Genomic DNA, 22375 nt, shown 5'->3' with positions numbered 1-22375 from the left:
TACATTTGATTTCGCCCATCATTCAAAATTTAAAAACGGCATGCGAGGATCCAGACTTGTTGCGAGACTCCTGCGGAGAGTAACTCGACTCTTGACTACCCAAACCCTGTCCACCATCTACAAGGCACAAGTCAGGAGTGTGATGGAATATTCCCCACCACTTGTCCGGATGACCGCAGCTCCAACAGCACTCCAGAAGCTCAACACCATCCAGGACAAAGCAGCCCGCTTGACTGGCATCCCATTCACAGGCATTCAATCCCCCCACCACCGGTGAATAGTGGCAGCCGTGTGCACCATCTACAGGGTGCACTGCAGGAACGCACCAAGGTTCCTTAGGCAGCACCTTCCAAACACACAGCTGTTACCATCGAGAAGGACAAGGGCAGCAGGTAGCTGGGAACCCCACCACCTGGAGGTTCCCCTCCAAGTCACTCACCACGCCGACTTGGAAATATATCGCCGTTCCTTCACTGTCGCTGGGCTAAAACTCTGGAACTCCTTCCCTAACAGCACAGTGGGCGGACTCACATTTCAGGGACCGCTGCGGTTCAAGAAGGCAGCTCACCACCAACTTTCCTTTTCACCTTCAACATGAGATTTATTCACTTCTTCAAGTTCAGCAGATGGAGAACTCCGCAAAGCTCCGGGACAAATTGGCCTTCTCCCCAGAGTGATGGAAAGCGAAGGATGTAATTTCCCAATCTGTGAAGTAAGATCATCAAGTGCTGTCTCCGAGACCATGGGCTCCTCGCTCGCCTTTTAGCCTATGGGCAACTAGGGATGGGCAATGAATACTGGCCCAACCAGTGATGCCCACACATCCCGGAAAAATGAGTTTAAAGAAATGTGTTTCCTCTGAGTAAAACCTGCCCATTATAGGGATCTCTTTCATCTCTGTTGACGTAATCTGGTCTGCAGTGTCAACACAGTGCCCAGGTGAAAAGTTGAAGGTTCCCAAACTTAAAATGGAATTCCCCAGTGTCACTGTGGAAGTCAATTTATTGGTCATGTAGTCATTAACCACATCCACCTCCACCCTTCACTTCAGAACAGGAGGGTTATTGGTATTACAGACTGAACGCAAGATGACATGGTTCCTCAGAAATGAAATGATCCTTGTTGACAGCCTCATTCCGAGAGGCCACGGGATGAATGGTGTGGCTGGTGCAATGGGAAATGTAGAAATGCCACTGAATGAGTGCAAGAGATGTTTAAGGGCAGCACGGTAGCATTGTGGATAGCACAATTGCTTCACAGCTCCAGGGTCCCATGTTCGATTCCGGCTTGGGTCACTGTCTGTGCGGAGTCTGCACATCCTCCCCGTGTGTGCGTGGGTTTCCTCCGGGTGCTCCGGTTTCCTCCCACAGTCCAAAGATGTGCAGGTTAGGTGGATTGGCCATGATAAATTGCCCTTAGTGTCCAAAATTGCCCTTCGTGTTGGGTGGGGTTACTGGGTTATGGGGATAGGGTGGAGGTGTTGACCTTGGTAGCATGCTCTTTCCAAGAGCCGGTGCAGACTCGATGGGCCGAATGGCCTCCTTCTGCACTGTAAATTCTATGATAATCTATGATTAATCTAGGACAAAGGTTCGGCACAACATCGTGGGCCGAAGGGCCTGTTCTGTGCTGTATTTTTCTATGTTCTATGTTCATTATTAGTTGAGACTGAGGAACACTGTTGGAATAGATAGAACTTCAGCCTGCTACATTGGACATGAATGTGCTTGATGCTGACAGATTGTTCAATATATTCCAATCCTGGAGAGGTGGAGTCAAATTTTGTAATCGTGCAGACATTTTTCTCTGTGCAATAATCTTAACAAATCTCGAAACATGTTCACACATTAGATGCTTACAGCTTTATTAAAATCAATGCACAAAGGTAAGATCAATGTTGCTTTCCACTGTCAATTGAGCTCCCTGACGTTGAGCTGAATCAGTCTTAAGCAATGGGTAAAATTATCCAGAAATGTCACCGAGTTATTCAACCATGGGGTAAGACTGATAGCATCCCTCGATATATCAGTAAGGTTGGACCACCCAATCAAGCTAAGGAATTGGAAGAAAAACAATGAAGCTTGCTATCGACCCAGAGTAGCCAAGGATTTTTGTTTTCTTGGCCACACAGACTGAAAGTTCTTGCAGGTCACCAGGAAACGCAAGACCAAGGATCTCAATAATTTTCATATATCTTCAGCTGCGGATACTAAACTGTCCAAGAGACGCAGATTAATCTCAACGGATAGCACAAAACATGGTGACCACGGATCAGACACCCATTATACAAAGATGGTTCCATTGCAATCAATTAAATATGAGATGTTACGAGCAGGCGGCGGTATCAGCATACCGCACATTTAGAGCCCCCATTCAAGCTGAATTTGCTGCACTGGATGTTTCGATTTCTCAAGAAAAGCCCTCTCCAAACGTCAAACCTCTTAAATCTCAGACAGCTCAAACCAGTGAATTGGATGTCGGAGTACAAACTAAGTCCAGGTCTAGTCGGCCAGATTTCCAAGGCTCACTGGATAAATATGGACCACCTGCCATGGGTCAAACGGACTCAGGTTGACCTGTATAGGGGATTTTATTTTTTGCTGTTTAACTTGGGCAGGCTGTGAATGAAATGGTGGCACGGTGGCCTCCTGCTAAACTGTAGGGTTTCTATGGATTGTATGGGAAGTAGCCAAGGTTCACTGAAGCTTGCTAAGATCATTTGTTAACATGAATAGTTCAGGGGGAGCTCAGAGCACACCTTTAAAAGCACTTCAAAAAACATGTAGTGCTATTGCAACTCAACCAAGCTTCCAGGTCTGATGAAGCTTCCCTTCCAGGGAATTTCAAGTGTCAACTTCAGTGGAGAGTGAGACTTGAGCATGTTGTTTCTAATCAAGAGGCCAATACCTTAGGATTGTACGTCTCCCAATTATATATTTGTAATAACCGTAGATTATAGTTATGACTGCTCTTAAAGCTTGCAAAACGCACAAGAAAATGACTATTTTATTGGATAAAAAGGAGGTCCCTTGAATAAGAAACAAACCCAGTTATTTTCAGATGCAGTGCCCCAGTGAGCAGAAGCAATGGTGATCTGAATTGAAAACAAATCATTTTAAAATAATGCAGTGGTTTTCTTTGCCCCTCATATGGATAATAAAGCCTACATTCTTTAGGTTACCAATTCAGACTCCAGAAGAAATTCATCAGGAACTCTTCAAATCCATTACCCAAAACATAGAGGGCTGGATTCTCCGAACGGCGACACCAAAATCACGTTCGACAGTCGGCCGGAGAATCCATTTACACGCTAAAATCGGGGTCGGTGCTGTTTTTCCCGATGCTCCGCCTCCTCAAAAATGGCCATTAGAAAGGAACAGAATGGTGAATCTTTTGAACTGCTACTTCTCAGATGTAGTGGATACTATTTTAGGGCTGATTTGATCAGGGTTTTTGTGATGATTAAGGGGATACATTGGGTTGCACTGTCCGGTTCCCCAGCCGCATGCTGCTCGCTTCACTGATGGTGGGATTTTCTCTTCCCGCCGCTCGTCAATAGGATTTCCCGTAGTAGCCACCCCACGCCACTGGGAAACCCACAGACAGGGGTGCGCTGCCAGCGGGAACAGAGAGTCCCAATGCCGAAGAATTCCGGCCATTGTTTTTAGTGTTCAGAGCTTGTTTGAACTAAATTGGTTAGGAAGGATGAGGGATGAAACTTTCCAGTAATACATAGAAACATACATAGAAAATAGAAGCAGGAGGAGGTCATTCGACCCTTCGAGCCTTTTCCGCCATTCATTATGATCATGGCTGACCACCAAGTTCAATACCCTGATCCCGCCTTCCCCTCATATCCTTTGATCCGTTTAACCCCAAGTGTTTTAAAAAATAAATTAAGAGTACCCAATTATTTTTTTCCCAATTAAGGGACAATTTAGCATGGCCAATCCACCTACCCTGCACATCTTTTGGGTTGTAGGGTGAGACACGGGGAGAATGTGCAAACTCCCCACAGACAGTGACCCAGAGCCGGGATCGAACCTGGATCCTTGGCGCCATGAGGCAGCAGTGTTAACCATTGTGCCACCGTGCTGCCCTTAGCCCCAACAGCTATATCTAATTTCTTCTTGAAATTACGCAATGTTTTGACCTCAACTACTTTCTGTGGTCATGAATTCCACAGATTCACCACTCTCTGGGTGAATAAATTTCTCCTCACCTCTGACCTAAAATGTTTACCTCTTATCCTCAAACTATGACCCCTAGTTCTGGACTCCCCCACTATCGGAAACATTCTTTCTGAATCTACCCTGTCTAATCCTGTTAGAATTTTACAAGTTTCTCTGAGATCCCCTCTCACTCCAATGACTATAATCCTAACCGACTTAGTCTCTCCTCATATGAAATTAAATGAAATGAAAATGAAAAAGAAAAAATGAAATGAAATGAAAATCGCTTATTGTCACAAGTAGGCTTCAAATGAAGTTACTGTGAAAAGCCCCTAGTCGCCACATTCCGGCGCCTGTTTAGGGAGGCTGGTACGGGAAGGCTGACGGTCCAGCCAACCCAGGATTCAGCCTGGTAAACCTTCGCTGCACTGACAATAATAATAATAATTTTTATTGTCACAATAAGGCTTACATTAACACTGCAATGAAGTTATTTCTTCCATAGCAAGAACATTCTTCTACAGATAAGAACAGCAAAAGTGCACGCAATACTCCAGGTGTGGCCTCAACAATGCCCTATACAATTGCAGTAAAACATCTCTATTCCTATACTCAAATCCTCTCACTATGAAGGCCACATACCATTAGCCTTCTTTACTGCCTACTGTACCTGCGTGCTTACTGTCAGTAACTGATGCACAAGGACACTATGGTCTCGCTAAGTATCCACCTCTCTCAATTTACACCCATTCAAATAATAATCTGCCTTCCTGTTTTTTCTACTGAAGCGGATAACCTCACAATTATCCACATTATACTGAATCTGCGATGCATATGCCCACTCACTCAGCATGTTCAAATCCCGCTGAAGCATCTCTGCATCCTCCTCACAGCTCACCCTCCCACCCAACTTTGTATCATCTGCAAATTTGGAGATCATGGGCGGGATTCTCCGCGAACCGGCAGGGCGGGCAACACCGGCACGAAGGAGTGGCCTGAACCCCTCCGGCGTCAGGCCGCCCCAAAGGTGCGGAATCCTCTGCACCTTCAGGGGCTAGGCCGGCGGCGGAGTGGTTTGCGTCGCGCCGGCCGCCGCGGAAGGGGCTTGTCACCACGCCAAACGGCGCCGAAGGGCCTCCGCCGGCCAGCGCGAGTTGGCGCATGCGCGGGAGCGCTAGCGTGTGCTGGTGTCATCCCAGCGCATGCGCAGGGGGGTTCATCTCCACGTCGGCCATCGCGGACTGTTATAGCGGCCGACGCGGAGCAATAGAGTGCTCCCACGGCACAGGCCCGCCTGTGAACAGTTGAGGTCCAAGCACAGATCCTTGCAGTAACCCACTAGTCAATGCCTGGTGTAATAATCCACCCGAGGCCCATGGGGATTTGTAGATTGATCTTCTTGTGGCACCCGTGGAATATGTAGTCCCCCACTAGAGGGCGGAGGCTCGCCCATCTGGGGCTCATAATTTAGTCTAAAGACCGGCCCAGACAAGGACTGGCATGTTGCTTGTCCCACCGGAAGTTATACTGTGTGTGTATTTACTGCCTTAGGGTAGATTCTTACGATTGAATAATCCAGCGTTCACCCTACGGTTCAGCTTCCTGGGTCTTTATAGCAAGGATGTAAGGGGAAACTAGGCTGAACATCAAGAGGTGGTCCATTTCTGAGAGAATATTGGATCTATGGGTCAGGCTGCTGGCTCCATGTGGTGAACATTGATTCACCAAATTCCTTTATGTGAAATCGTGACCTGTTTCTGACTGGGAAATCACCACGTGTGAAAGTCGTGGTCTGACACTGATGAGAAACAGTGGTGTCTTGGACTAATTTTGACTGTCCAGGTGAGAGGGGTTCAGAGAGCGATCTTCCAGATTTTATTTCCGCCATCACACGCAATTCCCAAATGGGCTTGGGGTTTTATCTGCTGTCTTACCGCGTGCAGGGGATCTACCTGTTTCAGGTGAGCCGGGGATTGTAGGTATTAGTGTGATGCAGAATATTGCAGTTGTGTGGAATAGGCTGACTGAGTCCGAGGGTCTTTTCCTGTCTGACATTATTTGTATGAAATATTGAGCGGAATTCTCCCTTCCTAGGTCTAAGTCCCGTGGGGAGGGCAGGAATGTGGAGTCTTTTCCACTGCGGAGGCTGGTGGGAAAACATGTCAAATCTTCCCACCTCATTAATTATGCACCCAGGTGTTTTGCGCTGTATTCCATGATGGGGCAGGCCTGGATGACACGCATTTCACCCTCCTACTTCACTGGCCCACTATTTTATTTTTAAAATTTAGAGTGCCCAATTCATTTTTCCACTGAGGGGGCAATTTAGCGTGGTCAATCCACATCTTTGGGTTGTGGGGCGAAACCCACGCAAACACGGGGAGAATGTGCAAACTCCACAAGGACAGTGACCCAGAGCCAGGATCGAACCTGGGACCCCGGCGCCCTGAGGCAGTATTGCTATCCATTGCGCCACCATGCTGCCCCACTGGCCCACTATTGAAGAAAGAATATGGGCCTCCGGAGAAAGAAGATGGATCTCCAGGAACATTCTGAGGCTGGGAGATGGATTTCCTCCAGGACACCGAATCGGGAAGATAATAATCTTTATTAGTGTCACAAGTAGGCTGAAATTTTTATCTGTAATGAAGTTAGTGTGAAAAGCCCCTAGTCGCCACATTCCGATGCCTGTTCAGGTACACGGAGGGAGAATTCAGAATGTCCAATTCACCTAACCAGCAGGTCTAGATCCACCTACAGATGCTCCCCCCATCCATGCTGCAGTGTTCCGGGGTCCAGGGTTGACTGCAGCCTCCATCCCGAGCTCCGGAGGCAGCCCCAGGCATTGTTCAGGAGAGTCCGCACGCCACGTTGTTCCAGACGTGTTTCGCACCGGTGTGTTTTCCCGCTGGCGTCACGGAGAATCGGGTGTGGGTGGCCTGCGTCCCATTAGCGGGAGGCCAATCAGTTTCACGCTGGTCTCCAGCGGGTTTCCTGATCCGCCGTGGCGGGCAGCAGCAGAAGAGGCACGGTAGCAAGGTGGTTAGCACTGTGGTTTCACAGCGCCAGGGACCCGGGTTCGATTCCCGGCTTGGGTCACTGTCTGTGCGGAATCTGCACATTCTCCCCGTGTCTGCGTGGGTTTCCTCCGGGTGCTCCGGTTTCCTCCCACAAGTCACGAAAGAGGTGCTGTTAGGTAATTTGGACATTCTGAATTCTCCCTGTGTACCTGGACAGACGCCGGAATGTGGCGACGAGGGGATTTTCACAGTAACTTCATTGCAGTGTTAATGTAAGCCGACTTGTGACACTAATAAAGATTATTATTAGTATCCTGCGAGAAACTCACACCGGTGTAAAGCCGATTTTGAACCTCTTGCCCAATTGCTCCCCCCACCACCCACTGAACCCTGACAGGCGGGGGCATGGGAGACACCTGCCCGTTATTTTAAACTATGTGTCGGTGAGATTTCAGCAGCATAGGGGTGCTAAAGTTAACTTCAGCACCCCAAGGTTAGAGAGGCAGCCATCGGCAAGGATGCTCCTGAACCTTCCTGTAAACCGTTGGGAGCATAAGGGTTGCCTGCCATTTGCATCTTTCAGTCAGATTACAAACCTGCACAAGAAAGGTGACTCCCTGGGTAAGTGACAATCAGTAATGCAATCAGGCTCCATCAAGCTATGCACAGGGGTAAATAGGCAGCTTCAGAGAGGCGGGGGGGGGGGGGGGGGGGGGGGATTCTTGATGCCACGATAATATACTTGCATAAAATATTTTTACTGATGGAAATTTTATCGGAAAGAAGTGCAGATAGAAAGCTCAGTTGATAAAAACGTACAAAAATGAAACATCATTGGACAATGGTTGCTGTTGTTTCAAAACGAGAATCATTGCAGATAGCATTGTGGATCCGCCGCAATGAATCCTTCTGTTACTTCGGCAGGGTAATTGCTTATGAAATATAGATCAGCAGACACTGCAGAGGATATTGGAAATTCAGTGTATTTGCATAACGTAATATTCTCGCTGTCCTTTTGCATATTCCCATCAAAATGAAGAACGATGGTGTTGAGAAATTGACTTCCGCCAATTTCATGACACACTGACTTACGACATCAAACATTATCCTGAAATTGCAGGGCCTTTATTCACATCAAGCCAGCAACGTATCAGAGTGTATTTGAAAGATTTCAACCACTCTGAGTGCTGCCTGTGCAGCTTATCAGCATAGGAACACCCATTAGTACCAAATTTGCTGTACAGGTGAGAGGCCTCATAGACATTACTAATTGTGCAGCAACCTTTGCAATGAAAATGTAGCACAACAGCAGTTACCTTCAGACCCTGGGAACTCCCCCTCACCCCCCCATTTTTGGCAAGCCCCCCTGGCCCGGCCCCTAGCAGTGCCAACACAGCACCTGGGCACTCTGGCAGTGCCATCCGGCCCTGTCCCCGACCACCCAGGGGTCTACAATGGCCTGGGAGACTCCCCTGAGGTGCCAATATGCCTGGTGAAGGTCTGTGTGGACCACTACTAACTGTCATCTTCAGTGGGACAGGAAGATCCTGCTGGTGAGTAATGGCTGGAAAATACCCCCGGTGTAAATTGCTGTCATTCGTTTCATACCCTGCACCGTTTTCTTATAAAGGGACCAGTTTGTTCAGGGACCTGCTTCCTCAGGCATCATGGGCGGGATTCTCCAAAATGGAGGCAGAGTGTCCACGCCGTCGCAAACGGCGGCGCGTTTTACGGCAGCGTAAACAGGCCGCTCCCACATCGAATTCTGGCCCCGACAGGGGGCCAGCACGGCGCTGGAGTGGTTTGCGACACTCCAGCCGCAGATCCCGGCGCGAACTGGGCGCTGCGGGATCCGCGCATGTTGCAGTTGCGCCGGCGCCAACGATGACATGCGCAGTGGCGCCGGTGCCAACCGACGTGTGCGCGGTAGCCTCGCGGAGCGCTCCGGCCCCTCACCAACATGGCGCCGGGGTTCTGGGGCCGGTCGGGCATGGAAGTAGGCCCGGGGGGGGGGGAGGAGAGGCCGGCCCGCCGGTCGGTGAGCCCCGATCGCGAGCCAGACCCCATCGGAGGCCTCCCCCGGGAACGGATCCCCCTCCCCAGTCACAGGCCGCCCCCCCCAAGCCTTCGGGACAAGTACCCGCCAGCAGCGACCAGGTGTGGACGCCGCCGGCGGGACTAGGCCGTTTACGCGTGGCCGCTCGGCCCATCTGGCCCGGCGAATCGGCAGCCCGGCCGCGGTTAGCGACCGGCACCACGCCAGTGCGAGTTCTCCGCACCTCGGAGAATCGCGTGCCGGCGTCCCGCGAAAAAATGGCGCGAACGCTGATTCTCCCAGCCGGCATGGCTTCGGAGAATCCCGCCCATTGTGTATAAGACCCAATTTGAATTCATAGCTCGAAGGTTCTTGCCTATGGAATCTAACATTTGCACTGAGTACGGGTAAGAAATATCAGGAGAGCCTGATTATCTACAGAGGGTCCCTTCATTCTGTTTGACTGGCTCAGTGCTTTGTGATCCCGTTGCTCCACAGTTTCAGAAATGGTAAATCTTAGGTCCACAGCTGCTGGTTGAACTTTCCTTATGTAGCCCCAGTCGCCATTCTCCTCGTCTGTGTCCACTTGCACATCCCTGAAGTTAAGATCACTCCACCATCGGTGGCTGTGTCTTCAGCTGCCTGGGATTGCTAAACGCTACTGTTTCCTTAACCCCCTCCGCCCTTCTCTCTTCCTTTAAGGTGCTCCTTAAAACCTGCCTTTTATTACCAGGCATTTGGTCAACCAACTTCATGGCAAAGGGGCTTGATCTGTTTAATAACACGCCCGTGAAGAACTGTGGGTGTTTCACCATGTTGAAGGTGCTATATAAATGCATGTTGTCTGAACTCATGGAACCCAAACCACATTGTACTGCTCCTGAGTTTGATCAACAATCACGAGCTGGGGCCTGCCTAACAGGAATGGTGGGACGGACACCTTTAAACTAAGGCAGGAATTTCTGAAGTCATTTCAAGGCAGAATCAACAGAATAAATGGTACGTTTGGACTTCTAGATGAGGAACATTAGGGGTGTCTATCACAATGTTTGGAGCAACAAACTTTAGCCTTATGAACTATTCCTTGCAGGTGCTATTCCATTAGAAGACGAGAATCATTCATTGTTTGTAATATATGATACTGCATGCTATCCATTCTGTTTGGACACTCGTTTATTTATTGATGCCATACTCCTACATCTTCTGCCTAGAAGGACTAAACGTGATGTAAATCTAATCACTTGCACACTCAATATTTCAATAGCTTCCTTCGTTACGTAGCAATGAGGTTCCCCATTGTCTCATAGAATCCCTTCTGTGCAGGAGGTCATTCGGCCCATCGAACCTGCCCCTAACCTCTGAAAGCGCACTCTACCTAAGCCAATCACATGTAACCTCTTAACCCGATCTCACCTTTTGGACGCTAATGGGCAATTTATCATGGCCAATCCGCCTCACCTGCACATCATTGGACAGTGGGAGGAAACCGGAGCACCCGGAGGAAATCCACACAGACACGGGGACAACGTGCAAGCTCCACACAGGCAGTCACCCAAGTTTGGAATCATACCCTGGTCTCTGGCGCTGTGGGGCAGCAGTGCTAACCACTGTGCCACCCTCGTCACACTTGAGTCAACCCAGCCTGTTCACCATTGCTCCACGATGTGGCTGTCATCTATCTTGGCGAGGTTACGGAGTATGGTGAACATCTGTTGACTGAATGTTGCCATAAAGACACAAAAATCTGTGCTCTTTATATTTACTGTGACTTCACATAGACTTGCAAGAGGGAGAGTGATGAGAAAGGGTGGGAGGAGGGGGGGGGGGAGCTGGTGGAGAACTCAATTATTAAACTAACCTCTTTGAACTACGTACTGGTGATTGAGCCAAATACTTGTGTAATTTTCTTGGCAAATTCACATTCTTCCTCTTCAAGGGGGATACCCGGGTCACCAGAAATGTTCCAGGTTTGATCCATTGTCCTAATTGGTTTGTTGTTGGTAGTAGGGATGTTATGATTGGCGTCAAGGAATTGGAGCAGCAGGAGGCTATGGGTGAGCAACGAAACATCAAAATATCTCCGCAGATGCCAACTTCCAGGAGAGATAAAATGGCCCAATCATAGAATTTACAGTGCTGAAGGAGGCCATTCGGCCCATCGAGTCTGCACCGGCCCTTGGAAAGAGCACCCTACCCAAGCCCACACTTCCACCCTATCCCCATAACCCAGTAACCCTACCTAACCTTTTTGGACAGTAAGGGCAATTTAACGTGGCCACTCCACCTAACCTGCACATCTTTGGACTGTGGGAGGAAACCCACGCACACACGGGGAGACCGTGCAGACTCCGCACAGACAGTGACCCAAGTCGGGAATCGAACCTGGGACCCTGGAGCTGTGAAGCAACTGTGCTAACCACCATGCTACTGTGCTGCCCTACACATGTGCTTTAATGAGAGGGTTCATTTTACTGACAAACCTACATAGACATCGAAGGAATTACTCCAAAACTAGTCACAAAGCAAGTTTCCCTTCACGTTTACAAAAATAGTAATTTTTTTTTATTGCAGAATCGTACAATCAAAATTCACAATTCCGTAGAATTTATTACCAGTAGTTTTCTAAAGCTGTTGACTTACTTTTAACAAAGTCAGAACTTTGCTTTGGGACAGTATTTGTGTCAAACAGGAAAGGGAGCTTAATGAAAATTCACCGTTGCAGAATTTATTTCGGCATTTGTTGAAGTTTTACTTGCTCTTTGGATTTTCTAGTTCGGTTGGCGAGACAGTTCCTGCGCAGTCGAGTGCAGCTCCAACAACAAACAAGTAACTTGTCACCATCTGGGATAAAAGAGCCCACTTGATTGGCACCCCACCCACCACCTTAAACATTCGCTCTCTACATCGCCGATGCACAGTGGCAGGAACATGTGCCATCCACAAGATGCACTGCCACAACTCACTATGGTTCCTTTGAAAGTGCCTTCCAAACCCATGACCTCCACTACCTGGAGAGACAAGGGTAGCAGGTGCACACACACACACACACACACACACACCACCACCTACAAGTTCCCCTCCAAGACACAGAGCATTGTTGCGCCACCCTGGGCAAGTGGGCGGTCAATTTCAGCACCACGTGTCCCATTGTCACAACACAAGTGAATTAACCAATAATTCTCAAAGAAATTCCCAAAGTGCTTGGCCCTTGGCTGCCCAATAATTACAGTCACCCGATTTGCAAGTTGAACCACAATTAGTTTATTTATACCAAGTACTATCGTGAAATATGCAGTAAATACAACTGGATAACAAGAAGCTAATACCTACTACCCCCTTTAACTGTCTCACACTCTACCCACACTCACAAGACAGACAAACACAGAGGAAAGGGGTAAAAATAATAAGGCGTAGGTCAAATGGTGGTTCTTTAGCACAGTTTTCTCACAGCATGCATGCTGATTACAGTCTCTGGTTTAGGGCTGATAATGGTCTTCTTTGTGGAGTCTTACATTCAAGGTCCCTGTAGGTTAGAAGATTCAGTACTCACAGATCGCAGGCTTTCTGGAGAGACACTTGGTTTCACATTGAACCTTACTTTCAGCTCGTGGTTTGACCTCAGGCCTCTGCAGTCTCAAGAGAACGGCATCCATACTTGCTGGAGAGTGAGTCAGCCGTCACAGTGACCCGTTCAGGAGAGAGTTTAGCTGGATCTTTTTTGAGAAAGTTAGATAGATCCCTCCATCAGGTTGCCACAATCAAAACTGAAACCAAACTGGAACTCACGTGACTCTGAAAACATTCCAGTGGGACCAAATCCAATGACCACCTGTTACCAGGCAGAGCACAGCTTTTTGGGCCAATTCAGTGGACACCAGCCAACTCGATTAAAGCATGTCCAGCCAATCTCTGTCATTGGTGCTGGTTTTAACCAGCACAGACTAACACAGTGATCTCTCCTGCTGCTGACATCCGCTGCTTGAATTAAAGATACAGGCCATTGCTTCTTTCTGCTTGAATTAAAGATACAGGCCATTGCTTCTTTCTGCTTGAATTAAAGATACAGGCTGCCATAAAGCCACATGTCCACAAATCATTCATGGATCAAAGGTGTAACAGCAAAAAGAAAAGAAAGGGGCCATAAGGGAATAGGCAGGAAATAAACAAGGAGGGCCCTTACGCCATCCTGACCTGGAACTATATCACCATTATAGTTAGCTTACCAGGTTTGGCCCACGTGACTCCAGGCCCACAGTAATGTGGTTGCCTCTTAACCGCCCTCTGAAATGGCTCAGCAAAATACTCAGCTCAAGGGCAATTAAGGATGGGCAAAGAAAATGCTGGCCTGGCCGGTGATGCCCTCATCTCATGGAAGAACTAAAGAGAAAGTAGAGATTTGGAATGGAAGAGACTTCGCTCGGTCCAACTAATATTGGTACTGCCCAAGCTATCTAATTAAATACTACCGTCTAGTCTATCTGTTCACTTGAAAGTACCCTTTCTAACTTACAATGTTTTCAAAGAGCAGACCGATTGTATTGAGGAGTTTGGGAATAATCTGAATTCCTAAAAATTAATTTTTTTCTGGATGCACCAAGTGTTCAGCATAAACACCGTGTAAGATCGCCATTGTTATGTTATTTGTGATCAGCTGAGGAACTGTCCTCTTCCAGTGTGCCTGCTGCAAATGTCTGAACATACTGATATTTGGCACATTACAGGTAATACACATCCAATAAAACAATTCAACCTGGAAAATCAGCACATGCCAGGAACCTGAATGTTGAATTCTGTTAATGGGCAAATTGGATTGACCCACATTCGGAATGGAAATACAATTTCAAATTAACTGCATGCATCAGATTCTGGGCATGTGTGATATTTTACACATAAGCGATAGTGCCACATAATGAAATGTTACCCCCCCCCCCCCCCCCCCCCACACACACACACCATGACCCCCTGCGATCTCAGCTCGAAACGCTTTTGGGTCTTGTGCAGTGTAAATTGCCCCAATAACCTACCTCAGCAGCAACGTCTTGCTACATTTACATTTCACTGAATCCTACAATCCCTACAGTGCAGAAGGAGGCCATTTGGCTTATCGAGTCTGCGCCGACCCTCCAAAACAGCACCATACCTAGGCCCACATCTCCACCCCATCCCACAACCCCATAACCTAATCTACATATCTTTGGACACAAAGGGGCAATTTAGCATAGCCAATCCACCTAACCCGCACATCATTGGACTTTGTGAGGAAAGCGGAGCACCCGGAAGAAACCCATGCAGGCATGGGAAGAACATGCAAACTCCACACAGTCACCCAAGGAAGGAATCCAACCCAGGTCCTTGGAGCTGTGAGGCAGCAGTGCTAACCACTGTGCCACCGCGCCGCTCTCCACTGTCTTCATTTAAAAAAATATTTTGATTTGATTTGATTTGATTTATTATTGTCACATGTATTAGTATACAGTGAAAAGTATTGTTTCTTGCATGCTGTACAAACAATGCACACCGTGCATAGGGAAGGAAGGAGAGACTGCACAAGGTGTAGAGAAAAGATCAACTTAATACGAGGTAGGTCCATTCAAAAGTCTGATGGCAGTAGGGAAGAAGTTGTTCTTGAGTCGGTTGGTACGTGAGCGCAAACTTTGGTATCTTTTTCCTGACGGAAGAAGGTGGAAGAGATATGTCCAGGGTGCATGGGGTCCTTAATTATGCTGGCTGCCTTTCTGAGGCAGTGGGAATTGTAGACAGAGTCAATGGATGGGAGGCTGGTTTGCGTGATGGATTGGGCTACCTTTCATGACCTTTTGTAGTTTCCTGCGGTCTTGGGCAGAGCAGGCTCCATACCAAGCTGTGATACAACCAGAAAGAATGATTTCTATGGTGCAACTGTAGACGTTGGTGAGAGTCGTAGATGACATGCCAAATTTCCTTCGTCTTCTGAGAAAGTAGAGTCGTTGGTGGGCTTTCTTAACTGTAGTGTCGGCATGGGGGGAGCACAACAGGTTGTTGGTGATCTGTACACCTAAAAACTTGAAGCTCTCGACCCTTTCTACTTCGTTCCCATTGATGTAGACTGGGGCATGTTCTCCACTACCCTTCCTGAAGTCGATGACAATCTCCTTCGTTTTGTTGACATTGAGGGAGAGATTATTGTCGTCGCACCAGTTCACCAGATTCTCTATCTCATTCCTGTGCTTTGTCTCGTCATTGTTTGAAATCCGACCCACTACTGTGGTGACATCAGCAAATTTGAAAATCAAGTTGGAGGGGAATTTGGCCACACAGTCATAGGTGTATAATAAGGAGTACAGTAGGGGGCTGAGGACACAGCCTTGTGGGGCACCGGTGTTGAGGATGATTGTGGAGGAGGTGTTGTTGCCTATCTTTACCGATTGTGGCCTGTGGGTTAGAAAGTTCAGAGTCCAGTCGCAGAGTGAGGAGTCGAGGCCAAGACCACAAAGTTTGGAGATGAATTTCATAGGAATGATGGTGTTGAAGGCTGAGCTGTCGTCGATAAATAGGAGTCTGACTTAGGTGTCTTTGTTATCTAGGTGATCCAGGGTAGAGTGCAGGGCCATGGAGATGGCGTCTGCTGTGGACCTGTTGCAGCAGTAGGCAAACTGTAGTGGATCAAGGCAATCCGGGAGGCTGGAGTTGATTCATGCCATGACTAACTTTTCGAAGCAGTTCATGATGATGGATGTCAGAGCCACTGGACGATAGTCATTAAGGCACGCTGCTTGGCTTTTCTTTGGTACAGGCATGATGGTCGCCTTCTTGAAGCAGATAGGGACCTCAGATTGTTGTAAGAAGAGGTTGAAGATGTCTGCAAATACCCCCGCCAGTTGATCCGCCCAAGACCTGAGTTCCCGTCCGGGTACCCCATCCGAGCCAGTGGCTTTCCGTGGGTTGACCTTCGAGGAGGCTGCTCTGACGGCTGCAGTGGTGATCTCAGATACAAGTTCATCTGAAGCTTCTGGGGCGGAGGGCTTGCTCTTGCTGACCTCTTGCTCAAAGCAGGCATAGAATGCGTTGAGCTCATCAGGGAGGGGTGCATTGGAGCTGGCGATTTTACATGCCTTCATCTTGTAGCCCATTATGTCTTGCAGACCTTGCCATAGTCGGCGGGGGTTCGTGTGGCTAGCCTGGGACTCGAGCTTGGTCCGGTACTGTCTTTTGGCATCTTTGATGGATTTCCTTAGATCATATCTGGCTTTCTTGTAGAGGTCAGGGTCGCCTGACTTGAATGCCTCAGACCAAGACTTCAGCAAGCAGTGGATGTCCCTGTTCATCCAGGGTTTCCGGTTGGGAAACAAGTGCATTTGTTTCTTTGCACACAGTCTTCTACACACTTACGAATGAAGCCAGTTACTGTAGTGGCGTACTCGTTCAGGCTGGTCGTAAAGTTTTAAATACTGACCAATCCACTGGCTCTAAGCAGTCCCGTAGGAGATCATCCGATTCCTCAGACCAACAATGCACGACTTTCTTTGACTGATTCTCCTGCTTCAGGTTTTGCTTATAAGCCGGGAGCAGGAGCACAGCCTTGTGGTCAGATTTGCCAAAGTGTGGGCGGGCGATAGAGAGGTAGGCATGATTGATATTTGTGTGGCAGTGGTCCAGGATGTTTGGGCCTCTGGTGGAACAGGTGACGTGTTGGTGGTAACTCGGTAGCACGCTGTTGAGCTTGGCCTGATTGAAGTCCCCAGTTACAATGAACAAGGCCTCAGGATGTTTCGTTTCAGGCTATTTGTGGTGGTGAATATTTTCACGTTCGCATGGGGTGGGATGTAAACTGCCGTCAGGATAACGGAGCTGAACTCCCGCGGAAGGTAGTAGGGGCGGCGTTTTAGCATCAGGTATTCTAGGTCTGGGGAGCAAAAACTCGCCAGTGTTGCTACATCTAGGCACCAGGAGGTGTTGATTAGGAGGCAGACCCCACCTCCCCTAGCCTTGCCTGAGGCCGCCGTACGGTCCATTCGGTGTATTGTGAAGCCCTCTGGTTGTGGAGCACAGTCTGGTGAAGCAGGAGTGAGCCATGTCCCCGTGAAAGAGACATCACAGCAGTCCCTTAGTTATGTTTGAAAAGTGAGTCTGGCTTTAAGTTCGTCTAGCTTGTTTTCTAGAGATTGGACATTAGCTGGGAGTAAGCTAGGCAGAGGGGCTTTGGGGCCGCGTTGTTTCACTCTCACCTGCAGCCCTGCATGTTTTCCACGTTTCCTGGAGTGACTGCTTCTTTTCGAGCCTGGGAGATGGTGAGAGTATGCAGTGTTAAGGAAATAGTTGTGTCCAATGAGGTTGTTCACTCTGGTCAGTGTGTGGATGGAGGATTTGTTGTAAATTTGGAGTACTCAATTAATTTTTTCCAATTAAGGGGCAATTTAGCGTGGCCAATCCACCTACCCTGCACATCTTTGGGTTGTGGGGGTGAAATGCACGCAAACACGGGGAGAATGTGCAAACTCCACACGGATAGTGACTCAGAGCCGGGATCGAACCTGGGACCTCGGTGCCGTGAGGTAGCAGTGCTAACCACTGCGCCACCATGTCGCCCCACTGTCTTTATAATTTTGAATGTGGATCATGAGTGTTGCATTATGGGCTGTGGGTTGAGGATAGCCAAACTCATTCTAATAAAAAGGTCCCTTACAATAGTCAAGAAGGGTTTTTCATGCCATCATTTGAAAAAATGAAATGAAATGAAAATCGCTTATTGTCACAATTAGGCTTCAAATGAAGTTACTGTGAAAAGCCCCTAGTTGCCACATTCCGGTGCCTGTTCGGGGGCAAGATCTAAATGTTAACACAGTGCTCAAGCAACTTTTGACTGTGATTTGGGATATTACAGGGAGGAATCTAATCAATAAAAAAGCATTAGAAATAATCAAGATAACATTTGTCCAACTCTTTAAAAAAAAAAATTCCAGTTAAGGGGATTTGTTTCTAGATTGTTGCAATGGATTTATAATTAAGCAGTGAAAATAGAAGCAGAATATATTTTATACGTTACAAGACAATTAAGGTCATAGTTCAAGTCCTTCGCTAGAGACTTGATCTCATATTGACAGTGCAGTACTGAGGGAATGCTACGCTGGAGGTGTCCTTTGGATCAAATGTTTAATCAAGGACTCGCCTGTCCTCTCAGGTTTCATATAAAAGATCAAACGACATCATTTGGAGAGCAGGCAGTTTTATCTGGTTTCTGGCCAATATTAATCCTTGCACTGACATCCCTGTCACTGATTGTGGGATCTCGCTGTGTGTGAATTGGCTTCTATTTCCTACATTTAACTGTGACTGTACTTAAAAAAAAAGTGCCTCATTGACTGTGAAGGGCGTTGGGACATTCTGAGGTAAACAGATCGACAACTTTCTCTTTCTTGGAATGTGCGGGAGTATGATTTCTTTCACCTGGAACAAACAAAACAAAATCCCTCCCATAACTAAACTTAATACTCTGGTTCAAAAATTGGCATACACAGCATTCAGAGCATGTTTCTGTGAGCAGTCATGTAAAACAGCAAGAACCCCAGTGAAATGTGAAAAGGATAAGTAATGATACAAAATCATGGGAACGTCCAGGTTCAACCCGAGATCAAAATGATTTTTATGCATTTGAAATATCCAGATGACATGTCCGATTTCACGATTGTGAAACTCAAATGCATTGAGTGTCCAAAGGAGATTCAACAGTTGCACATCAGTAAGGCAGCACAGTAGCATGGTGGTTAGCACAATTGCTTCACAGTCCCAGGTTCGATTCCCGGCTTGGGTCACTGTCTGTGCAGAGTCTGCACGTTCTCCCCGTGTGTGCGTGGGTTTCCTCCGGGTGCTCCGGTTTCCTCCCATAGTCCAAAGATGTGCAGGTTAGGTGGATTGGCCATGCTAAATTGCCCTTAGTGTCCAAAATTGCCCTTCGTGTTGGGTGGGGTTATTAGTTATGGGGATAGGGTGGAGGTGTGGTCTTGGGTAGGGTGCTCTTTCCAAGAGCCGGTGCAGACTCGATGGGCCGAATGCCCTCCTTCTGCACTGTAAATTCTATTCTATGAAACTAGTAAGCAATAAAAGAAACACTGCCTAATTAATCAAAAATATTTTATTACCAGAGAAACCCATACAATGCTCCAAATCTCTGTACAGTCAAAGAACACACTTGTGTAATCACTATTAGCACTGTTTATAGAGTCATTGCTGACAACACGTCTTCAGTGTTGGTGTGGGCTGTGGAGCATTCTGCAATCTGCTCCCAGCAGGGCGCTGCTTTAAGAAATAAAATCCAATTAGAAAAGCAATAAGGAGTTACAAAGCAGCAGAAAAACGTGAACTCTGCTGAAGGGCTAGAAGAAAAGTTTCTGCACTTAAATTTATGTTCCGATAACCTGAGTTGGTGATATTGCTACCTCCAGTAAGATCTGTAATTTATCACATGCCAAGATAATATTGTATCTTGGACTATTTTCCTCCCTGATGTGCTGCCAATTTACATGGAATGCATGGCAAGAATAAAATATTCACAGCCTCTTGTGTGGATCTGATGTCGCAACACAGTGCAACGTTGCTACCATTTTGTTTTGCATTTGTACACAGTCACAGAAGCTAAAGGTTCATATTTTGTTTGGCACTTGTGGAAGAACACTGTTTGGAATCAATATTTGAGTTTGCCTGCTTTAACCAATAGAGATGAACTAATTCTTTGAGAGGGCAAAATAAGCAGTTTATTTGGTAGGGTGGGCAAACAGTGATTGGGGAGGGGGCGGATGCACACTGTCAATACAAACATTTATTGTATAGGATTGTAGGTCATTGGGCGCGGTAGCACAGTAGTTAGCACTACTGCCTCACAGTGCCAGGGACCCGGATTCAATTCCGGCCTTGGGTCACTGTCTGTGCGGAGTTTGTACGTTCGCCCCGTGTCTGCGTGGGTTTCCTCCAGGTGCTCCAGTTTCCTCCCACAGTAATCAGATTTGCTGGTTAGGTGGATTGGCCATGCTAAATTGCCCCTTGACGTGCAGGTTAGGCTATGGGGCTGCGGGGGTAGGGTGGGGTGGCGGGGATTGTAAACTGGTAGTTCATTCAAAAGGCTCGGTGCAGACTTGATGGGCTGAATGGCCTCCTTCTGCACTGTAGGGATTCTATGATCGAGGTTACCTCGTGGCCCCGTAGGAAAAGACTGAAAGGCTGAAATGGAAGAAAAATAGTCTGAATATATAGTTTCAGAAAACAAGTTCCAATGGAGGATGATTTAGGATCATAAGAAGCAATAATCTTGCAGGTTGTTTACAAATGAAACCTTATTTCAACAGACTCTACAAACAGGACCATCAGACTAAAGTGCAAATAGCTTTCGATTAACAGTAAAGCAAGATTTGTGTTTCACCAAAAATAGTACATGTAAGCATAAAAATAATTCTGCTAGATACAAAATACATAATCAGTTCAATAAAAGCAGGAAATGTTATTCTCCGAACACAGAGAAGTGACAATTAATGTCCAAGAAAATTAAATACCAGACTTTAGGGGTCAGAATATCCATCAGCAAAGCAACTATAGAATTCACAAAAGCGTATAAATTGGGCTCAAGTACAAAATTAAACATCTATATGACCAACGCCACTTGTTTTGAAAGTTCCAAAACATTGGTTAAAAAGTCTTCTAGTGGCATTTAATTAGAGTAATTACTATGAACCAGAAGCCCGTTTATATCCAGATACCCAAAGCATCAATGGCAGGGGATTATCGCAAGATTTCCACATATCCGAAAATAGGATTTTTCCCACTTGCTGATTTTATGTTGGATGAAGAAAACAGATGCATTTTCTTTGCTTTGCAGTGATCCTAATGGAATCAGTCCTACTATCAGATCCCACATTAGATCTTAAATGCCATTAAATTTTACTTAAACACAGTGGGGGAGAAATCTGTCTGTGTAGCATCACTCCTAGTGGCTTTAAGAAAACTTGTACCAGTTGACAAGAGTGGCAGCATCATGGGCCAAGGCCTTCACAGCGTTCTTTTGGTCGTATCAATGAAGAATACTGCTTCGGCTGCCCCAGTTCTCTTCATTCACAAATATGGGGCAAAAGTGAAAAATTGAAACAAGTTCAGTAAGCTGGAATAAAGAAATACTGCAACTAGCGAATTTCTGAAATGAAAGAGAGTGGTGAATGTATTACGGCAACCATTTACCACTGTATTACATTACATTGTACTATGTTGATGCCCGTGTGGGCTCCACCTATGGACCATTGTATTACATTACATTGCATTGTATCATGTTGGTGTCCTTGTGGGCTCCGCCCCTGGCTCCACCCCCCCGGGGGAGGTATATAGATCTGCTGCCCCGCAGGCGGCTCTCAGTGCAGTGCAGTTGCAGGCAGGCACAGCTCTAGCTGATTATTCACCCCCTGTTAAAATATTGAAGTCCAGCGGGGGTAAAGTGGCTCACAGGTGGAGTCTGTCCGGCGCCTTGATCGTGCGCTGCGATCGCCTGAGCTCTGATTTCGCTGCGGGCACGGGTGTTGAACTCGTCACTGCAGGCACGGGTGTTGACTCTGGGATCATGTCTTCTGGAGCTTCATCCCTGTAGGTCGGCGATGGGTTGGGGGTATAGGATGGGGGGAGTAGACCATGCAGGGGCGGGGGCGCTGTTCGGTGTAGGGTGGGGGTGGGGGTGGGGGGGGGGGAGGTAGGTGATGGTCGTAGGAGAACCTGCGGGTTCAGGTCCCGGAGGGAGACTGTATCTTGTCGACCGTCGTGGTGCGCCACGTAGGCATACTGGGGGTTGGTGTGAAGGAGCTGGACCCTCTCGACCAGGGGGTCGGACTTATGGCCACTCACGTATTTTCGGAGGAGGGTGTCGTCAGCCAGGACGGAAGCGAGACCCCGGAGGTAGATTTCCTAAGGAAAACAAATAGTCGGTCATGAGGGGTGTCGATCATGGCTGTGCAAAGGAGTGACCTAATGGAGTGGAGCGTGTCGGGGAGGACCTCCTGCCAGCGGGAAACTGGGAGAGTCCTAGACCGTAGGGCCAGGAGGAGGCCTTCCATACCATCACGTTCTCCCTCTCCACCTGTCCGTTTCCCCGGGGTTGTAACTGGTAGTCCTGCTTGAGGCGATGCCATTACCGGACAGGTACT

Source organism: Scyliorhinus torazame, chromosome 21 (genome assembly GCF_047496885.1).
Source record: "Scyliorhinus torazame isolate Kashiwa2021f chromosome 21, sScyTor2.1, whole genome shotgun sequence".
Classification (NCBI taxonomy): domain Eukaryota; kingdom Metazoa; phylum Chordata; class Chondrichthyes; order Carcharhiniformes; family Scyliorhinidae; genus Scyliorhinus; species Scyliorhinus torazame.
The sequence above is the reverse complement of the archived record's forward strand: the minus strand, read 5'-3'. Positions refer to the sequence as shown.